A 9291-nucleotide genomic window follows, 5' to 3' on the forward strand; every position below is an offset into this window, starting at 1 on the left:
GCCTCGTAAACTTTTGCGTAAAAGCTACGGAACATTGAAATCAATTAAAATTCTCAATATGTCAATTTTATCGAGATTTTAGGTCTCAGTAAGGCGTTACGAGGCACAAAATCTTGATAAAATTCTCTATTTCAATGTTCCGTAAATTCTACGGCACATTGAAATCAGGGATTTTATCGAGATTTTAGGCCTCGTAAACTTTTGCGTAAAAGCTACGGAACATTGAAATCAATTAAAATTCTCAATATGTCAATTTTATCAAGATTTTAGGTCTCAGTAAAAAAGCGTTACGAGGCACAAAATCTTGATAAAATTCTTTATTTCAATGTTCCGTAAAAGCTACGGCACATTGAAATCAGGGATTTTATCGAGATTTTAGGCCTCGTAAACTTTTTGGCGTAAAAGCTACGGAACATTGAAATCAATTAAAATTCTCAATATGTCAATTTTATCGAGATTTTAGGTCTCAGAAAAGCGTTATGAGGCCCAAAATCTTGATAAAATTTCTATTTCAATGTTCCGTAAAAGCTACGGCACATTGAAATCAGGGATTTTATCGAGATTTTAGGCCTCGTAAACTTTTATGCGTAAAAAATAAAGAACATTGAAATCAATTAGAATTCTCAATGTCAATTTCATCGAGATTTTAGGTCTTGTAAAACTTTATGAGGCCCAAAACCTTGATAAAATTCTTTATTTCAATGTTCCGTAAAAGCTACGGCACATTGAAATCAGGGATTTTATCGAGATTTTAGGCCTCGTAAACTTTTTTAAGCGTAAAAGCTACGGAACATTGAAATCAATTAAAATTCTCAATATGTCAATTTTATTGAGATTTTAGGTCTCAGAAAAGCGTTACGAGGCACAAAATCTTGATAAAATTCTCTATTTCAATGTTCCGTAAAAGCTACGCACATTGAAATCATGGATTTTATCGAGATTTTAGGCCTCGTAAACTTTTGCGTAAAAGCTACGGAACATTGAAATCAATTAAAATTCTCAATATGTCAATTTTATTGAGATTTTAGGTCTCATAAAACATTACGAGGCACAAAATCTTGATAAAATTCTCTATTTCAATGTTCCGTAAAAGCTACGGCACATTGAAATCAGGGATTTTATCGAGATTTTAGGCCTCGTAAACTTTTGCGTAAAAGCTACGGAACATTGAAATCAATTTAAATTCTCAATATGTCAATTTTATCGAGATTTTAGGTCTCAGAAAAAGCGTTCTGAGGCCAAAATCTTGATAAAATTCTCTATTTCAATGTTCCGTAAAAGCTACGGCACATTGAAATCAGGGATTTTATCGAGATTTTAGGCCTCGTAAACTTTTGCGTAAAAGCTACGGAACATTGAAATCAATTAAAATTCTCAATATGTCAATTTTATCGAGATTTTAGGTCTCAGTAAAAAAGCGTTATGAGGCCCAAAATCTTGATAAAATTCTCTATTTCAATGTTCCGTAAAAGCTACGGCACATTGAAATCAGGGATTTTATCGAGATTTTAGGCCTCGTAAACTTTTATGTAAAAAAATAAAGAACATTGAAATCAATTAGAATTCTCAATGTCAATTTCATCGAGATTTTAGGCCTTGTAAAACTTTATGAGGCCCAAAACCTTGATAAAATTCTTTATTTCAATGTTCCGTAAAAGCTACGGCACATTGAAATCAGGGATTTTATCGAGATTTTAGGCCTCGTAAACTTTTGCGTAAAAGCTACGGAACATTGAAATCAATTAAAATTCTCAATATGTCAATTTTATCGAGATTTTAGGTCTCGTAAAACTTTACGAGGCCCAAAATCTTGATAAAATTCTCTATTTCAATGTTCCGTAAAAGCTACGGCACATTAAAATCAGGGATTTTATCGAGATTTTAGGCCTCGTAAACTTTTGAGTAAAAGCTGCGTAAAAGCTACAAAACATTGAAATCAGTTAAAATTCTCAATTTCAATTACCGGTATATCAAGATTTTAGTCCTTGTAAAGCTTTACGAGCCCTAAAATATTGATAAAATTCTCTGTAAAGGTATGGCACATTGAAATCAAGGATTTTATCGAGATTTCAGGCCTCGTAAACAGCTACGGAACATTGAAATCAATTAAAATTCTCAATTTCAATGTACCGTAAAAGCTACTGCACATTTAAATCAATGGTTTTATCAATATTTTTGGCCTCGTAAAGCTTTGCGTTAAAGCTGTGGAACATTGAAATCAATTTTCAATGATTGAAATTATTTTCGTAAATAATTATGGAACATTGAAATCAAAGAATTGTATCGAGATTTTAGGTGTTGTTAAGCTTGCGTAAAAGCTACGGAACATTGAAATTAAGAATTTTCTCACAATGTTATACCTTGTAAAGCTTAACGAAGTCTAAAGTCTCAAAAAGATTCTTAATTTCAATTTTATCAAGATTTTAGGCCTAGTAAAGATTTACGAGGCCTAAAATTATGATAAAAGTTTTGATTCCAATGCTCCCTACAAGCTACGGAACATTGACATCAAGAGTTTTATCAAGATTTTAGGCCTTGTAAAGCTTTGCATAAAAGCTACGGAACATTAAAACCAAGAATTTAATCAAGATTGTAGACCTCGTGAAGCTTTACGGGCCTACAATCTCAATAAAATTCGATTTCAATGTTCCGTAAAAGCCAAGGCACATTGAAATTAAGGATTTTATCAAGATTTTTGGCCTTGTAAAGTTTTGTATAAAAACTATGGAACATTGAAATTGATCAAGATCAAATTAATCAAGATTTAAAACCTTGTAAAGCTTTATAACGCCTAAAATCGCAATAAAAGTCTCAATTTCCATTTTATCGAGATTTTAGGCCTAGTATATAGCAAAATTTTACGAAGCCTAAAATCTCGATACATCAGTGTGAAATTGGTATAGTGTTTATAAGTATTACAGCGTGTTATTTGTGTGGCTAATAATAATTGGTAAAAATTATTTGTATTGAATAGCAAAAATGCTTTGCCAGACTGCGTACAGGTATGCATGCCTTGCTATATCAATCCGTACTGTTAATATCTCAAAATAAGTAAATACCAATTATAAGCCAAACAGAGTAAACATGGGGCAGGCTTTTAGACTGTTCAATATATTTATTATTAAGATTGTATCCTTCATATTAATTATAATCATCACTACATAATTTAAAATACAAAAACACAATATGCTTGTCTTCCAATTTTATATAAAATGAGTTTTAAAAATGCATTGTACATGTATTGCTTCACATTCATTTTTCAAGTATACCGGGGTATATCGTATATTGCATTATCTCTCCTGAAATGTTCTCAAATAAAATTGGTTTTGTTGTCTTCTCATCTATTCTTTCTTATGTTCCTGTAGCCGCTAAATGTATGGTTGTTGAATTTCGCAAAATAGTCCCCATAGCTGACGGTGTCAATACACACATGCATAGGGCAGTATACAATGTATACTTGGTCACAACTGGGTGAGCGACATAAACTTGAACTGAAGGAAGAATGTCTAACTTGTTACTGAATTTTAAAAGTTGATAATATTTTTCCTTTGAAAATAGGAATATTTGAAAATTTTCAACATAATCCACTGTGCACAATTTTCTCCTACCGTATTCATTCCATTAACCACACAGGGTACTTGACAAAGTCATTTTGGGCGGGCCCTTATTTTTTACATTGTTTACATAATTACATGAATATGTAAAAAATAGCCCAGAATATGGACCTTGTGTGTAGAAAGTTCTGCATGTGTTGGATACACAAGTAGTTGCATGCATCATGCACATAATGATAAAGGATTATATACTTATATAGGGGCATGGGCTGTTAATGGAGCGAATATGGTACATGTATCTGTAGTTCATATTTGCAGCTATCGATGGTACATCCATGACTGTAATTGACTGTGCTTGCTGCTTGTATCATGTGTATTGCGAGTTAAGACCAAACAAGTCTCATATTGGTAACAGACCAGACCAGCGCCCAATGGTGTCAGGAATACAGAGATGTCGAGCCACACTCATGCTGAATCAATATCAACTTCTGGACACCTGCATCATGTGTAAATGAAAAGGATAAAAATGGAAATTAGTCAATTTCTTGTACATGTAAACCAATACTGTAAGAACCCAAACATATCTAACCAATGCAATACATGTATAAGTTTCATTAATGAATCTCTATTCCCCTAGCTATGGGTACCGACTGAAAATTGTCCCATGTACATTGTATAATGCACCTTCTCAATTTATTGTAACACTGCATTGTTCCCTGGGCTACAGGGACCTGGACAGGGTCAATTTTGAAAATTTACAAATCCACCGCTAGGCCCTGTCAACTTCTACATGAGAGCAGGACATCATCGAATGGCAAGTCCTAGACTAAATCCCGCCCGCAGTGAGTTTCCCAAGTGACTTACATGTAGTTGCTAAATGCTACGCTCATTAAGTGGTTGACTTACCAAAAAAATGTTAGTGTTTTATAATATGCAAAGTGATAATTTGTGTTCATCGTACTCTTTTAACATGCAAAATGCATTGAACTTTTTTTTTTTTTTTGGGGGGTAATTTTTTTCTGGGGGGTAAGTCATCAGCCATGAATGATCCTGGCATTTAGCTCTAGATAGGGACACACTTATTCAATTTCAGGTACCCGATTACCCTCCCGAAAAATGTAAGGTGACCAAAAAAAAACCCTGCTCTACTGCGTAATTAGGCCTTGGTCGTGATCTAAGGGTTGGTCTGTCAGGATTTTATATAATTTCTCACCTAAAAATCTGATGGGACCGTTGGGCCAGTAGAGCAGGTTTTTTTTGTTGTCTAAAATTATTGTTTCAAAAAGATTGCAACACATTGCTAATTTTAACTTGCATTTACATACCTGTATCATAAACGTATTAATCATACTCCATCAATTTGCAGTAGGCCTCTTCTGGTATGGCGACTATAACTTTCCATTATTGGATGACACCTGAAAATAACAATAAGGCAAATGGAGCATATACCGTAAATAAAAGTGCAAAAAATGTACACTCTTTGTTGTTGTTACGCGTACGGTACCTCATCAACATCAATGCGGCTTTCAATTGTATGACTGGCTCTCTGGTACCCTGGCAACTAGTTTCCATCTCTGTAAATACAGGACATGATTGCTCAAAAGTTAGTCTAGCCACGAATTTGCTAACTTAAAGGCTAGAGACCATTGCATTCAAAAATCTAGTTGAAATCACTGAGTGCATGCTGTAAATCATAAGAGTGCCCCTTTAATGGGTTTATGGGTAATTTGCTAGTACTACTTAATTTAGCTAATACGTAATGATCACCATTTTCATGGGAATCTAATTTTGCTACAAGGGTAATCCAGGAATTCATGTTACAATTCAATGTAAATATGCCAAATTTGCGGGTATTTAATTTCACGAATTAAGGCCTGTAGCGAAATTAAATGGTTTTACAGTATTTAGAGGCACGGTAGCTCAGTGGTTACTGCCTTGGACTCATAATCTGAGAGCTTGCTTTACGTGCGTGGGTTCGAGTCCCCGTCACGCTACCGTGTTGCGCCCTTGGGCAAGGCGCTTTGTCTCGCTTGCTTCACCCCACCCAGGTGCAATGGGAAGCTGTTAGGGGTAGTCACAGTCGTTGTACTGATGAACCCTGCGCCATTTGTAGGCAGCAAACGTGGTTCCGACATATTCTAATAACGGCGGAATAAATGTAAAGTGCTTTGAGGCTGTTTGTGGCATAAAGCGCTATATAAATATCTACATTTATTTATTTATTTTTTTTATTTTATTAGAATTACCAGGAAGTGTTGTGGCAGAGAAAACAAAATGTTGCCCTATAAAAAAATATAAAAAAACAAGGCAACAAGTGCAAATAGCCAAAAGGATTATTGAGCTAAATTATTTTGGGGGTGCATGGGAGCTTGGTATGGCGGCTACAATTTTTTTTTTTTTTCGCCTAGGGTGGCATTTTTTTTTTTTTTTCAATTTAAATACCGTATAATCTTTATCAGAGTTGGGTGGGGATTTTTTTTCTTTTTTACTCAGCAGTGGTCAAATTTGTATAAGTTTGTCTCACTATACCATTTTTAACCGTGATATGGCTGCATGGAAAATGATATACGGTAGTAAGGCTACAGAAAAAAAAATCTTGTTCTATGGGCGGATGGACCTTTCAAGTAAGGTCGTTCGGTCTGGCTTTTTTTTTTTTTTTTGACCGGCACCAAAAATCAACAAAATCTGTAATATTTTGCAATTTGGGGAATTACAAAAAAAAATGTTCCTGATATTTTCAAAATTTGGGTCTGCATTCATTTGTACAGAAAATTTGCAAATTTTGGAAAATCTGGGTCGATCGCCCGTAGAACAGGCTTTTCTTTTTTTTTTCGCCTGCAATTTTTTTTTTTTTTTTCAAAACTCTCTCAATGCCCCAGCATATCAAATGGTGCACCCGTATGGTAGATTTTGTAGCTATTTAGGGGTGGCGCAATAATAATGTGTACACCCCGGGTGGTGAAGTATAGGGGGGGACAACGATTTTTTGGCGGGCCAAAAGAGGCAGGGGCGGGGGCAAGCATTATTTGGCAGGTCGAAGGGGGGGTCAAGCGATTTTGGCAGGTCTAAAGGGGTGGGGGTGGGCAAGTGATTTTTAGCACAAATATTTTGGACACCGTTCCTATATTATTGTTATGAATACGTTAAAATATGCAAAATTTCCTGCTCGCTAAGCTCGCATTTATATGATAAGACAATTTTTTAAATTCAGATTCCCAAAAATCGTGCATGTGTAAAGGGGGGAGGTCAGGCTGTGCAATAATTATGAGCCCTGGGGAGGATGAAATTGGGGGGGGAGGCAAGAAATTTTTATGCAGCCGAAGGGGGGGGGCAATTTTGGCAAGCCGAGAGGGGGGGAGGGCAAGCAATTCTTGCACGCATTCATGGGACACCTTTTAATAAAATGCTCTAATTAATAAAAAGGCTTGGGCTAAATATGCAAATTTTCCTGCTCACTGCATATATCTAGACCATTTAAGGTTTGCAATTTGGGATCCCAAAAATTTGGCATGTTCAAGGGGGGGGAAGAATTTTTGGAGAGGGGGCAAGCAATTTTGGCGGGCCGAGAGAACAAGCGATTTTTGGCAAGCCGTTTGGAAATTTTACTCGGGGTGGCTCATTTTTTGTCACATCAAAAGGGGAGACAAAGGTTTTTAGGCACGTCAAAAGGGCGAGGGTAAAGATTTTTGGCACGGCGAAAAGGGGGGGGCAATTTTTGGCAGACCAATGGAATTCAGCACGCCCGGGTACACATGAGGGGCTGGCATTTTCTTCGGAAGGGGGGGTCCCAAAAATACTGGGGGTCATAGAATTTTCAGACCAAAAATAGGGGGTTTATAATTTTTTAACACCCAAAATAGGGGGGGTTATAGAATTATTAAGGACTGGTGACTTAAAATATAACTTCGCAGTCGAAATGTGCGCACAATATATGCAAAATTTATACACGCTCCGCGCGCCTTCTTTACACTTACAATAAAAATTTTACCGCGCTCCACACACTTTCTTCACTTTTAAGTTTTGACGCGCTCCGCGCTTAGTTCCAACCAATGAATAATTTTTCTTGAGTCTGTGTAGTTGGAAGAAGGGGGTCATACAATTTTTCGACCAGCGATAGGGGGTCGTAAAAAAAATTTGCCCGCGATAGGGGGGTCATAAAAAAATTGACTCCGGTCACCGACATATTTGTGACCCCCCCTTCCGAAGAAAATGCCAGCCCCTTAAATAATTATTGCACCACCCCTCATTCAATTGCTTGAGCATGTACATGTAAGCTTACATTGTAAACGTTATTTTGACATGTTAAAACTTGACTTGAGCATGTTGAGAGAGCTGGCTGAAACTAAAGTTTTAAACTAAGATATACATGGAAGTGGAACTTACTTTTTATACTGTCTGTGTCATATACGTCTCCTTCATTTCTTGATATTCTCATAATAAAATACGTGTGCAAAATCTGGTGATCAGAGAATTTGTGCATGTTTCATGGTTGTGAGACAATTGTGGATCTTTGAATTATTTCCACTCGTCGGCGGTACAGTTTGCCGGCATCACTGCCATGACCATTGATGTCACTACACTGATGTATTCTAGCATTTTATCCTTTAATTGTACAGCAAAATTGGACCGTAAAATCGAATGCATTTGTTCGTTTGATGTTCAAACTGGTCAGACGACAAGAGCATGCTTCACGTGTACAGTATGTCTACTCGTACACGATGCATGTCACAGGTGGTTTGCGTTCACCGTCATGTATACAATGTACGCGCACCTGTTGTTTTCAAGGCCAGACATGACCGAGCCCGGGTATAAACAACAACATGGGCAGAACATGGGGAATCCCTTTTTACTAATACTACCAGGTGAAGTAATCAAATAAAGACTTCCTAAACAATAAGTCGGCTTTTATTCTACTATTAAAAGAAGCGTTTATTTTATTTAAAACGACCATACTTGGCGAAATATTATTACATCGCCTTTAGTGTTTTATTAATTTTTTATTGCTAAACATCAAATTAAACGTCAAATCTTGGCTGCTATAAATAAAGCGTCATTCATTGATTGTATTCCGGGTTGTATTGTCGCCCAATTAGCATGATTAGGTGGTTTACTGGTACACAAATTACGTTTCTACGCCCAATTCTCGTAAACACAGAATGAATCTAACCGATCTATAAAAAAAACACCCAAAAGTATAGCAATACGTCACCTTTGGGCGCTAATCAATACAAAGTGGAGTGTGGCAACAAGATGACGTAGTTAAAGAGGACGGTACCTCACGTGAGGCATATTTTATTTGAACTTCATGGCAATACACTGTTTTTCACGTTTTTCGAAAGAAAAAAGTATATTTATCAAGTGAAATATTAATAAATAAATGATTATCTGGACTTTAAAAAATATAACAACTGATAACAGCATGTTTTAAAGCCTTCAAGTATATATGACACCACGGAATATGAGTCACATACATCGAACCGGCCACATTTTCTATAAGTTTAAAAAAGACAAAAAACGAGTCAAAATGCAGCAAAAACCTTCCAAATAAACTCAAATAACAATACAATTTTATTTCAAACCATCACAAACAGTATACAACTCATAGATTTGATTTTACAGTTCACTAAATGGACCTTGTCAACATTTACGCGAGAGGATTTATTACGTTTTGTTTACATTATGACACTGTGTGTATAGCGCCACCAACGGTGGAAACTCCCAGATAGCGATGAGCGCC

At 36.2% G+C, this 9291-nt stretch overlaps 1 long non-coding RNA gene across 1 annotated transcript; it reads right to left on the bottom strand.

The window, feature by feature from the left end:
• Positions 1-3210: 3210 nt before the first annotated feature.
• LOC140143946 (uncharacterized) lies at positions 3211-8368 on the bottom strand. The gene is made up of 3 exons (XR_011857812.1): positions 7938-8368; positions 4880-4969; positions 3211-4050 (listed from the first exon to the last, which is right to left on the bottom strand). It is a non-coding gene; the product is annotated as an uncharacterized lncRNA (long non-coding RNA).
• Between the last annotated feature and the right edge of the window lie 923 nt (positions 8369-9291).

This window comes from Amphiura filiformis, unplaced genomic scaffold (assembly GCF_039555335.1).
Source record: "Amphiura filiformis unplaced genomic scaffold, Afil_fr2py scaffold_33, whole genome shotgun sequence".
Taxonomy (NCBI): domain Eukaryota; kingdom Metazoa; phylum Echinodermata; class Ophiuroidea; order Amphilepidida; family Amphiuridae; genus Amphiura; species Amphiura filiformis.